Below are 10796 nucleotides of genomic sequence, written 5' to 3'. Positions count from 1 at the left end.
GATCACAAGCCCAAGGTCTTGTGCAGTGCACATTGTGTCAGAGTCTCTGAGTATAAAAGGGTTCCCCCATTCTGGACCCATGCTCATTTGTCAGAAGCTCTCCCTGGTCAGGGATAAGAGCTGTGAGGTCTGATCCTCACTTCACCTCTCATCTGCTTCACCTTAGCCTCGTAATGGCAAGGTTAAGAGCAAACACAGCCCGTACAGACGACTTGCTGAGGCAGTCAAACCTATTGTGTGAGCCACTTGTTTGGTTATAGTGCGTGCTATGTGGATATCTGTTTGAGATGCTTGTTCTCATTGGATGTATGCTTGAATTATTTTGTATGCTTGTGTGCTCGCTTCTTTCCTGGATAGGAGTAGTTTGCTTATGCAAGTAGGATAGAAAACTGAACTTAGGGTAGCGATGCATGACAACACTAGGCTCGAGTCCAGCTCCCTAGTAGTGTGTCTTTCCCCGGTTTCAGGTTAGCAATTCAGTCCCTTTCAGGGGAGCTACATCGCCCTAATCCTCGTTCCAGACGAGGTATGTAGGCAGGTGGTCGTGCGAGACCACTCCGGGCAACCTTTTTCTTTTGCGTGCGTTTGCTTGTTATCTGACTGTGTGTTTTGGTTCGGATGCCGACGTAAGCCCAGTGATTGGCAGTCGGGCTCCCCGTTTGCCCCTTTGAGTGTGTTTTGGTTCGGATGCCGACGTAATTCCATCCAGTGGTTGTCGGGCTCCATGTTTGCCACCCTTGCTTGTTTGTATGTTTTGTGTTGTTTGGCGTGCGTAAGCCGAACTACAGTGGCTCTGATTCTTGTTTCAGACAAGATATGTAGGCATAAGGTGCGATACCTTATCGAGCCCGTTTCTCCTAACCCCACCTGAGTTCCCTGTGTGTGTGTGTGATGTTTAGCAACCTTTTCTTTATTTTAGAATGTGGATCCCGTCGAGTACGACGGACGTGAGGGGTGCTAATACCTTCCCCTTGCGTAACCGACTCCCTTACCCCGTCTCTTTGGTCGCAAGACCATTTCCTTTCCAGGTTTCTCTGAGCGTTTCCTTTCCCTATTTTGGGATAAATAACGCGCAGTGGCGGCTCTGTGTTGTGTTTTTATTTGAGCCTCGCCGGTTGTTTTTTCGCAGGATGCGACAGCTGGCGACTCTGCTGGGGACTTATAAGATGTCGACCTGTGCTGGTCCATCTTCCCTAAGCGAGTCTCTCCTAGCGTTGTAGGATAGTTTAGGTTGCTTGTTTTGCTTTATTTATTGCGGTTTATTATTCTAACCAGTGTATATATGTGCATAAATACTTGCATGCATCATACTATCATGTTGTTGTCGTCCTCTGTGCAGGTGGTTCCTCTGTTTTGGGGTGGGTGTTCTGAGTGAGGCCCAATACCCAGGCCTGAGTGCACACCTAGGATTAGCGTGGTCTCATGTCTCTTCACATGTTGTACGACATGATGCGGAGACATGTCACCACAGCCGGACGAGGTTCATTTGAGAGAGTCTTGCCGGGTGGAGTTATTCCGCTTAGGTTGGATTATCTCTTTTGGGCTATTGACTTCGGTGACCGATCATTTCCCGGATCTTTGGTTTAGACGATCTCAGGAGAGCTACAATGGCACACCCGAAAGGGCAAACCCATTGAGTATCTCTGCCCGATTGTCGAGACTATTATCCGTCTTAGGATGACCTGATTAGAATTTACCTGTGAGGGGAGGGTGTTTCTTACAGATGCATGTTCTGTTGGTGACTCAGATGGTGACTAATTGTTCCGTGGATCAGAGTCATATTTATCAGTCGGATTTATGGCCATTTATTACGGTGACGCCGGAGTGTTGTCCGTGATTTATCAGTGGGAGTCCGTTTATTTCAGGATTCCCCGGGCTGAGTTGTTTATCAGTGGGGATCCGTTTATTTCAGGATTCCCCGGGCCGATTCAGATGATTGTGGGTATCTGCTCAGAGATTATATGATGATGATGATGTACCTTTCAGTTCCGTTTATTTCGGAACCCTTGAGGCGGAGTTGTGGTTACATATTCCCTCAGATGGTTATGATCAGTTCAGAAATCAAGGCTGTGACTCAGAGCAACAAATGATCAGATGACTTGGAGGATGGCCCAGTACATTGCATACATCTGCATCATTCTCATTTTGCATTCATCTGCATCAAACTCACGTCTAGCCATATGGGGAGTATTATTGATTGAGAATCTGGTTGAGAGACATCTTGAATTTCAGAATGTGGATGTCAAAATATTAGCTGTCTCGATGAAACCAGAATCGAAGGACAGAATTTTCCTCGTATGAATAGACGTTGCATTCATGCATACTAACCCATTTGCTGTTTTGTAGGTGTCAACCGGTGCGCATAGCTCGTTTGCTCAGATATCCTGCTAGGGGCAACAAATCCAAACTGATGGATCCTCCCAACGTCGACATCCTCGAACTGAAAGAGATGGTGAGGGATTTGTTCAGTGTTGTGCAAGGGCTTGCCTTGGGGCAGAAAGCCATGGCCGAGAGATTAGAAAGGATTGAGGGCTGGATGATCAAAGAGAAAGTTCAGGGAAAGGCTCCGTCATCTGAAGTAACAAATCCCTCTGGCTCTGTGGTGAAGAAATCCCTTGACAGTGGTCAGCCCAAGAAGAAGGTTGAATCAGGTGGTGCGCAGACTAAAAGAGAATGCGGTAAGGATCGTTATCACCCTTATGCTGCCACTGCAACCATTCCTGTTGGTGGTTCATCTGTACCACCGAGACATCCGTCGCCTCGCCCGGGAGCACAGAGAGCTGGGAGTCAAGTGAAAGGAAAGGGGGTTGATCGTCATTTTGACAAGCCACCCATGACGTATGCTCTTTTGTTTAAAAAATTGATGGATCTGGGGATGGTTCAGCCAAGGATGTTAGCTCCATTGAGGTCAGATCAGAGGCCACCTAACTATAATGAGAACGCCAGGTGTGAATTTCATTCTGGTGCGCCTGGGCATAACATTGAGGGTTGTAGAGCCTTCAAGCATACTGTCCAAGATCTGGTGGATTCCAAGGCCCTCAATTTTACATTGTCATTGAATGTCAATGCCAATCCCATGTCGGCGCATGGTCAGACGATGGTGAATGCAATTGCTGAAAATTCAGATCGCGTCTGTGCGATGGGGGAAGAGACTGACAGTGACTGTGAGCTGGAGTCGTGGATAAAATCGTGCGTACCAGGAAGCTGGAAGGCCTGAAAGATCAGCACTGTCACTCATCCGGAGGAGTAATAATTTCTGTTTTCAGATTTTATCTGCATGAAAGCCATACGTGTTGCCCGACACGTAATGGTTCATTGTAAGGGTCACCTCATGTTTAAATTTGCACATTCTGCATCATTAATAAATGGATGTTTTTCAGTCAAAAAACGGTGTTCCCTGTTTTTCATTTATTTTTGCAGTTTAAAAACAAATAAAAATGGCAATGTTTGTTTTCATTTTCCTTTTTTGATTTGTTTCGTCCGAATTCAAAAATAATTCTCCAGATCTCTTTGATAACAATTTGGTTACACCTCATATGACTTCGACAATCCAATCTATCATGCCAAAGAAAAAGGCGAAGAAGATTGTGATCTGCTGGAATTAGCCAGGTTGTTTAAACAAGAGGAGAAGGTGATTCAGCCGCACAAGGAGCGATGCAAGATCGTTATTCCAACCGCCGAGGTCAGAAAAAAAATTGGCCGCTTCAGAGGCAAGTTGAGAGCAGAATGGTAGCCCGGTTGAAAGAGCAGGTGGATACCGTCACCTGGTCGTGTTAGGATATGCCAGGGTCGGATACCAATATCGTTGTGCACAAGCTACCATGGAAAGGAGACTGTCCTCTAAAGAAGCAGAACGTCAGTGCCTGTATCAGAGAATCATGGTGACTTTGTTTCATGATATGATTCACCATGAAGTTGAATGCTATGCTATGACATGATAGCAAAGTCCCAAACAGAAGAGGGGCATCTGGCAGATCTGGCCAAGCTGAGTGGACTGGTTGAGACAATTCAAACTGAGGTTGAATTCAGATAAGTGCACTATCAGAGTGCGGTCCGGTTAGTTGTTGGGGTTCATTGTGAGCGGGAGAGGGGAATTGAGGTTGATCCTGTTTAAAAAAAGAAAAAAAAAGAACAATAAGAATGCCTGAACCGAGAAAGAAAAGGAGAGGTTCGTGGTTTCATAGATAGATTGAACTACCGGTCATGGTTCACATCTCATCTAACAGCCACGTGGGAACCCATTCAAGAAAAAAGATCAAACGGTCAGGTGAAATAATGATTGCCAAGGGGCATTGAAAGAATAAAAGAAAAGTTGCAGGAACCTCTGATTCTGATACCTCCTATGGAAAGAGACTGTTAATCTGTACTTAACGGCCTTCAAGGGGTCTACGAGGTGTATTGGGTCAGCATGACGCGTCTTGTCGAAAAGAGCATGCAATTTACCTTAGCAAAAAGTTTACCGACTGTGAAACAATACATTCACTGTTCGAGAAAACTTGATGTACTTTGGCATAGGCTGCTCGCCGACCGAGACAGTATATGCTGGTTCATACCACTTTGTGGGTTTCCGAGATGGATCCAATCAAGTACATATCTGAGAAGCCAGCAATGACCGGACGGGTTGCGAAAGGGCCAATAATTTTGATTGATACGATTTGGGATACTCTCAGAAAGCAACCAAAGGGGTGTATTGTCTGATTACGTCGCTCCGCAACCCATGGAGGATTATCAACCGAGGAGGTTTGAATTCCCTGATGAGGACATCTCGAGGTGCTCAAATCGAAAGATTGAGAGTAGCCGATCCCGGAGGAGGGGCCTGACCCTGAATCCGAACGGATTCTGATGTCTGATGGGGAATGTGGATGAGTTAGTACCGTGTTGGTTACGCCAAAAAGATTCTGTATTCTTTTTGTTTCCTGGATAACATTTGAATGCACCAGCAAGGGTGGCTGAGTACGAAGTTTGTAGTCCGGGTGCCAAACTTTGATGCGTGCATTTACTGGGGCAAACACCTTTCTCACTCGGAGAGCCTGATAGAGGAAAAGAGGCTAGTAGCCATCTGTCGTGGGCAGTTATACCCGCAGAGGATGAAGCGTGCTTTTGACAAGAAAGGTACGACCTCGGGTATATCACGTGGGTGATATGGTGCTGAAAATGATCCTTCCTCCTCAAAACGATCGTAGGGGCAAATGGACACCGGATTATGAAGGTCCGTTCGTGGTCAAGAAGGTCTTCTCTGGCGGAGCCTTGTTGTTAATGACCATGGATGGTGAGGATTTTCCATCCCCTGTGAATGCGGACGCAGTTAAAAAATACTTCGTGAAAAGAGACCCGCTGGACGAAAAGAATAAAATAGTCCAGGCAAAAATGGGCATCCCGGCGAACCAAAAACAGAAAGAAAGGTTCGGGCAAAAATTAGGGATAAAATGAAAAAATGTACACCCGGCAAGTCGAAAACCTGAGAAGGCGACTTGGGCAAAAAGGGGTATCCCGGTGGACTGAAAACCCGAAAGGGTGGTCCAGGCAAAAGAGGGATTGAAACGAATAACTGCGTCCCGCATGATCATTTGCGCTTCGGTTAAGGCATCATGGATAATACCCGGTAGGGATCAGTTGGAATTGTCTTGTTCAGAAGGCAGAAAGCACGGAGAGTCTGAGGACATATGGGGTGTAACCGAGTTGGAACTCGATGAGATCACGGGTTTCACGTTGCCATTAGGATAGATTTTTCCTTTTGTGCGCAATTACCTCTTTTCAGGAATTGCTTCCTTTGTATTGCTCAATTTGAGCCACACACTTTTTCCAATCAATAAAATGCATATTCAGTCAAATACTTTTGTTTTTGTTTTTCATTACCGTTTTGATTGCAAAAACATCCAGATATTTTTGATAAAGAATTGTGCATTTTAAGACATACAGGTCCCTTCCAATGCATGTTTATAAGATTGAAAGCTTGAAATCTTATTTGGAAGGTTGAGTGACCCAAGTGTTGAAATCTTGACACGCCTGGGGCACGGTTTTATCTGACGATCTGTTTTGCAGGTGCTGTTAGGTATTTTCACTCACTTGCAGGTTGTGATGTGGAAGCTGTTGATGAAACAAATCCCCAGAGAGTTCGCGCGGGAACGAATATGCGAAAGAATGATGAAGACGTTGAGACGTACGACGGTCCTTGATGGCAATCAAGAAGACTCTTCAAAATCGGAAGATTGGAAAGTCTGTAGAAATTCCCCGCAGAGTCTGACCAGAAACGAATGAGGATGGAGGGACGACGTCGAGACGTCCGACGACCTTTGGAATTAATCAAGAAGACTCTTCAAAGTCGGGAGATTGAAATTTCTGTGTAAATCCCAGGAGTTCGCTCTCCGTCGAGCGCGGAGCGATTGGGAATACAAGATGATGGAGCAGAAAAGGTCCAGATGAGTTTGGGAGTTCTCAGAAGTGGAAAACTGATACGAGATTAAGAGGTGGATACTGTGGTTCGACGAGTCGACGGGTGTTCTGAACCAACTTTTCTCATGTCCCAGCGAGGTCCCCAAGCAGAGTTATAGGACTAGCTCCACAGCAGACTCAAGGTCTGTAAACTTCTCCAGCCGAGTCAGGATGGTTATCCCGGGCAGGTTTAAACGGTGTTTCCTCAGCAGCCAGGTCTGAAGGTTGTTATTCCCCGAGTGGAGCGGGTTTCAGTGAAATATATCTCCAGCAGTGTTCATCCTACCAGTGGATTGGACAAGTTTCCGTAGCAGACTGATATCTGCATCCCCAGCTGAGTTGATGCTACCCGTGGATTGCATGGGTTGTCCCCAGCGGAGTAGCATTCGTTTCCCTAGCAGGGTCAGGATGGTTATCCCCAGCAGGTGTCAGATCGATGCTTCCCCAGTTGCCAGGCCTGGAGGTGGCTGTTTCCCAGCAGAGTATCTGTAAGTGTTTCCCCAGTAAAGTCAGCAGGTATCTGTGAGGGTTTTCCCGAAGCAGAGGTGGATTGATATCCCCAGCAAGTCAAAACTGTTGTATCCCCACAGAGTGTTGGTGGTGCTTATCCCCGGCAGTTTCTCAATTGGATTGGGTGCGAAGGAGGTTCTTCCCCAGCAAGGGTTGCCTTATTCCCAGCAGCAGTGCTTATTCCCCAGCAGGGTGGAGATTGGAGTATTGACGAGTTCCTCAGCAGAGCGTCTCGTGCTCCTCAGCAGAATCCCTTGAGGGGGATATTTTGTGCATTCATCATGTAGAATAGCATAGCATATTGCATAGAAAAAACAAATAATCGCGTAGCATTTCCATAATTATGGAGCATTGCGCAGAAAAAAATCGATCATTCATCATTGCAAGCATAAGCTAGTCTCAAACCGTGGTTACTGTTCGAGAAGTGGTTTTGCCCAAAGGTGAAGAGGTGTTACTCCGAGGAGTTCAACATCGTGATTGAATCGAAGATATTCCCCAGTAGTGCGATACTGGAGTAATTGTTTTCCGTCGAGCCGAGATGGGAAATGTTTGGCGTTCAGCGCAATTCAAGCCGTGGTTACCGTTTGAGGATTGGTTTTATCAGAAAGCGAAGATGTTACTCTGAGGAGTCTAGCATCATGACGTCAAATCAGCAGTGTTCCCCAGTAGTGCGATACTGGAGGAAATGTTTCCGTCGGACAGAGATGGAAATAATATCAGAAGACGTTACGCGATCAGCGCGATTTCGGGGTCCAAAAAGAAAAAACAAGAAAGAAGATAATCCCCAGCTAAACGCAAAGTGTTTGTCTGCCAGGGTTGAATAGAGAGCAGTCGGCTCAGGGCTTGTCATCCTCAGCATGGGTCGTTGCGGCAGTACGGCCAGTTTCCGATTTCCAGATCGAAGAGGTTCTCAACCATCAGGACGAAGAACTTGCGGCATTACGGCCAGTTTCCGATTTCCAGATCGAAGAGGTTCTCAACCATCAGGACGAAGAACTTGCGGCATTACGGCCAGTTTCCGATTTCCAGATCGAAGAGGTTCTCAACCATCAGGACGAAGAACTTGTGGCATTCCGGCCAGTTTCCGATTTCCAGATCGAAGAGGTTCTCAACCATCAGGACGAAGAACTTGTGGCACTCCGGCCAGTTTCCGATTTCCAGATCGAAGAAGTTTCCGATTTCCAGATCGAAGAGGTTCTCAACAGTCAGGACGAAGAACTTGTGGCATTCCGGCCAGTTCCGATTTCCAGATCGAAGAAGCTCACGATGATTAGATCGATGCAGCTTGCGGCAATCCGGCCAGTTTCCCGGTATCCAGACCGAAGTGGTATCCAGACCGAAGAGGTGTTCAGACCAAAGTGGTGTTCAGGCCAAGAAAATGAAAAAAAAGAAGAGAAAATTCGGGGTTCAAGAAAATGAAAAAAGAAAGGAATAAGAATCCCGAGCGGATGAGTGGTGTTCAGGCCATGGTTATCCCTGCGTTACCATTTATTTTGGTATCCAGGTCGACGTTTATGTTTTGGGGTTCAAGCTGAGTTTTTCCGTTCCGGACGGATTCTTTCAGAAGATTGTTTCTTCGCCGATGCTGACAGGCGTTGTTAATTATATCCCATCAGAGTGCAAATTGTTCGTTTGTTCTTGGTATTCAATCACTCTTCATCCTGATCATCCGAAAGCCGAGGCTATTTCGTATCGACAGGTTCACAGTGGATTGAATAGGGGCAGCCGTAACACCTCAAAATTTGCCCTCCTCTCTTGGGACTAGCATTAACATATTGCATACATTTTTAGGGCATTAGGCATGTCATATTGCATATCATGTGGTTACATTGTGCAAGTCATCCTCACAAGTCTTGACCAGGAGATGAGGAAGTCAAAGTGCAAACTAGGGTTTTATTGACTGATCATTGGCCATCTGAGGATTGGGCTGTGAATTAGGGTTTCATGATTCTCAAAGGATGTTGGTCTTCATCTTGATTGCAATGATACATCATCATCATCATGGTTTGATTTCATCAGGAGTGTTGAAGCAGATTCCTTGAGATTAGGGGTTTTGACCATTGGTCAACCCTAATCAGTTGCATTGGGCCAATCAGGGCATAATCAGGAGATGGGGTTTATGATGGCTATGGGGTTCATTATATGATTATATTATGCTTATTGAGGCTAGGGTTTCACCCTTGAGCCATTTCAGTTGAAGATTGGAGCTCAGATTGATTTATGCATTGCCAGATTCATCTATCAGATGAAAAAGTCAACTGTGGTCAACTGTACATGATCTGATGGATTTGGAGGTGGAAATGAGTTGGATGCACTTCATTCATGTTGAAACAAGTGTTATTTGACATCTCAAAGCTTAAGAATGAAGAAAATCAAGTCAGGACAAAAACTGCCAAAAATAGAAAGTGACTTGTAATAGAAGTTTCCAAAAATGGAAAGTTTTTGACCTCAAAGCCACGTGTCCAAGGAAGCTCCAAATGAAAATTTGTTCAACATGAAAGTTGTAGATCTTGTTCTCACCTTTCCAAAAAGTCCAAGAACTTGAAAATCCCATGTATGGTTGGAAAATTATGGCTCAGTGAATTTCAGAAATGACCCATAATCAGGAGGCCATAATTTCCACATGGTTTGTCCAAATTGCAAGTTATTTATATGCACAAACTCCATTTGACATGTACTTTCATGGTGCATAATTGGATTTTCTCAAAAGTGGTCAATGCAAAAAGTCAAATTTCAATTGGACAGTTAAAATGGACCAGGGGCAAAATTGTCCAACTTGTGAAATAATTGGAATTTTTGAGTGGGGATTTTTGCTACACCTCATAAATGGTATTTGAAAGTTGTTGGAATCATCATAACATGCCTAGGCCTTGTGGTTTGGAAATTGGCTATTGAAATGAACTTGCAAAAATGGACAAAGTGCTACCACATAGTGAAAATGAGAAATATGCATCCAATGAGAGTGAAACAAGTTGCAACAGCTCACACATGTCATTTTGAGAGTGTGTGAGCTGTCAATGAGCTGGCATTGGCTTATATGTGAAAGTACCATTTTGTCCTTAACTTAAAAATTAGCCATTTCACTAATCATTCCATTTGGCTAATTAGATGGTTTAAGCTTGGATTAAGCAAGGGTATATATTCATAATCATCATCTAATCATAACAGAAAATCACACATCCCAAAACCAGATCTGAAAACTCTTCATTCTCTCAAATTCCTTCAAGAACACAAAACCTAAAAATTCATAAAACTTCTCCAAATCTTGATCAATCTTCGAATTTCTTTTTGCATCAATCTCCTTTCATCATCCTCATCAACTGTTTGTGAAGTTTGGAAGGCAAGAAGCTGTGGATCGTGACTGCACATACAAGCTCCATCAATGGCAAATCGAGTTTTCATGCACTAGGAGTGAAACCAATTGGATCTAAGCTTTGCATCTCACTGCCACGAGCCTCTACTCCATCTGTTTCACTAAATTGAGCGCAAAGGCCACACGAACAGCCACTGCACATCAGGTATGTCAAAATTTCGAATGTCACGATTTGTTCGATTGGCATGTGCTTTGTGTAGTGCGTTTCATGTAGGTCATGGTGATGTTTGTAGTTTTAGGAATGGTGAACTGTGGCTCATGCAATCTGGAATTTAAGTTTCGAACCAAAACCCTAAGTTGATCGATTCAGGAGATTTAGGAATAGTTAGGTTAAATTAGGTTGATATTTGGATTGTGCGTAGTGAGACGAGTCCAACGGATATCCACTTGTCCATTTTGGTGATGGTTTGAGATTCACGCGTTCTTGAGGAGTTCTGGGGAAGACGATGGATTTCTGGGAATATTTGAGTGTTTGATCCAA

This window comes from Lathyrus oleraceus, chromosome 5 (genome assembly GCF_024323335.1).
Source record: "Lathyrus oleraceus cultivar Zhongwan6 chromosome 5, CAAS_Psat_ZW6_1.0, whole genome shotgun sequence".
Taxonomy (NCBI): Eukaryota; Viridiplantae; Streptophyta; class Magnoliopsida; order Fabales; family Fabaceae; genus Lathyrus; species Lathyrus oleraceus.
The sequence above is the reverse complement of the archived record's forward strand: the minus strand, read 5'-3'. Positions refer to the sequence as shown.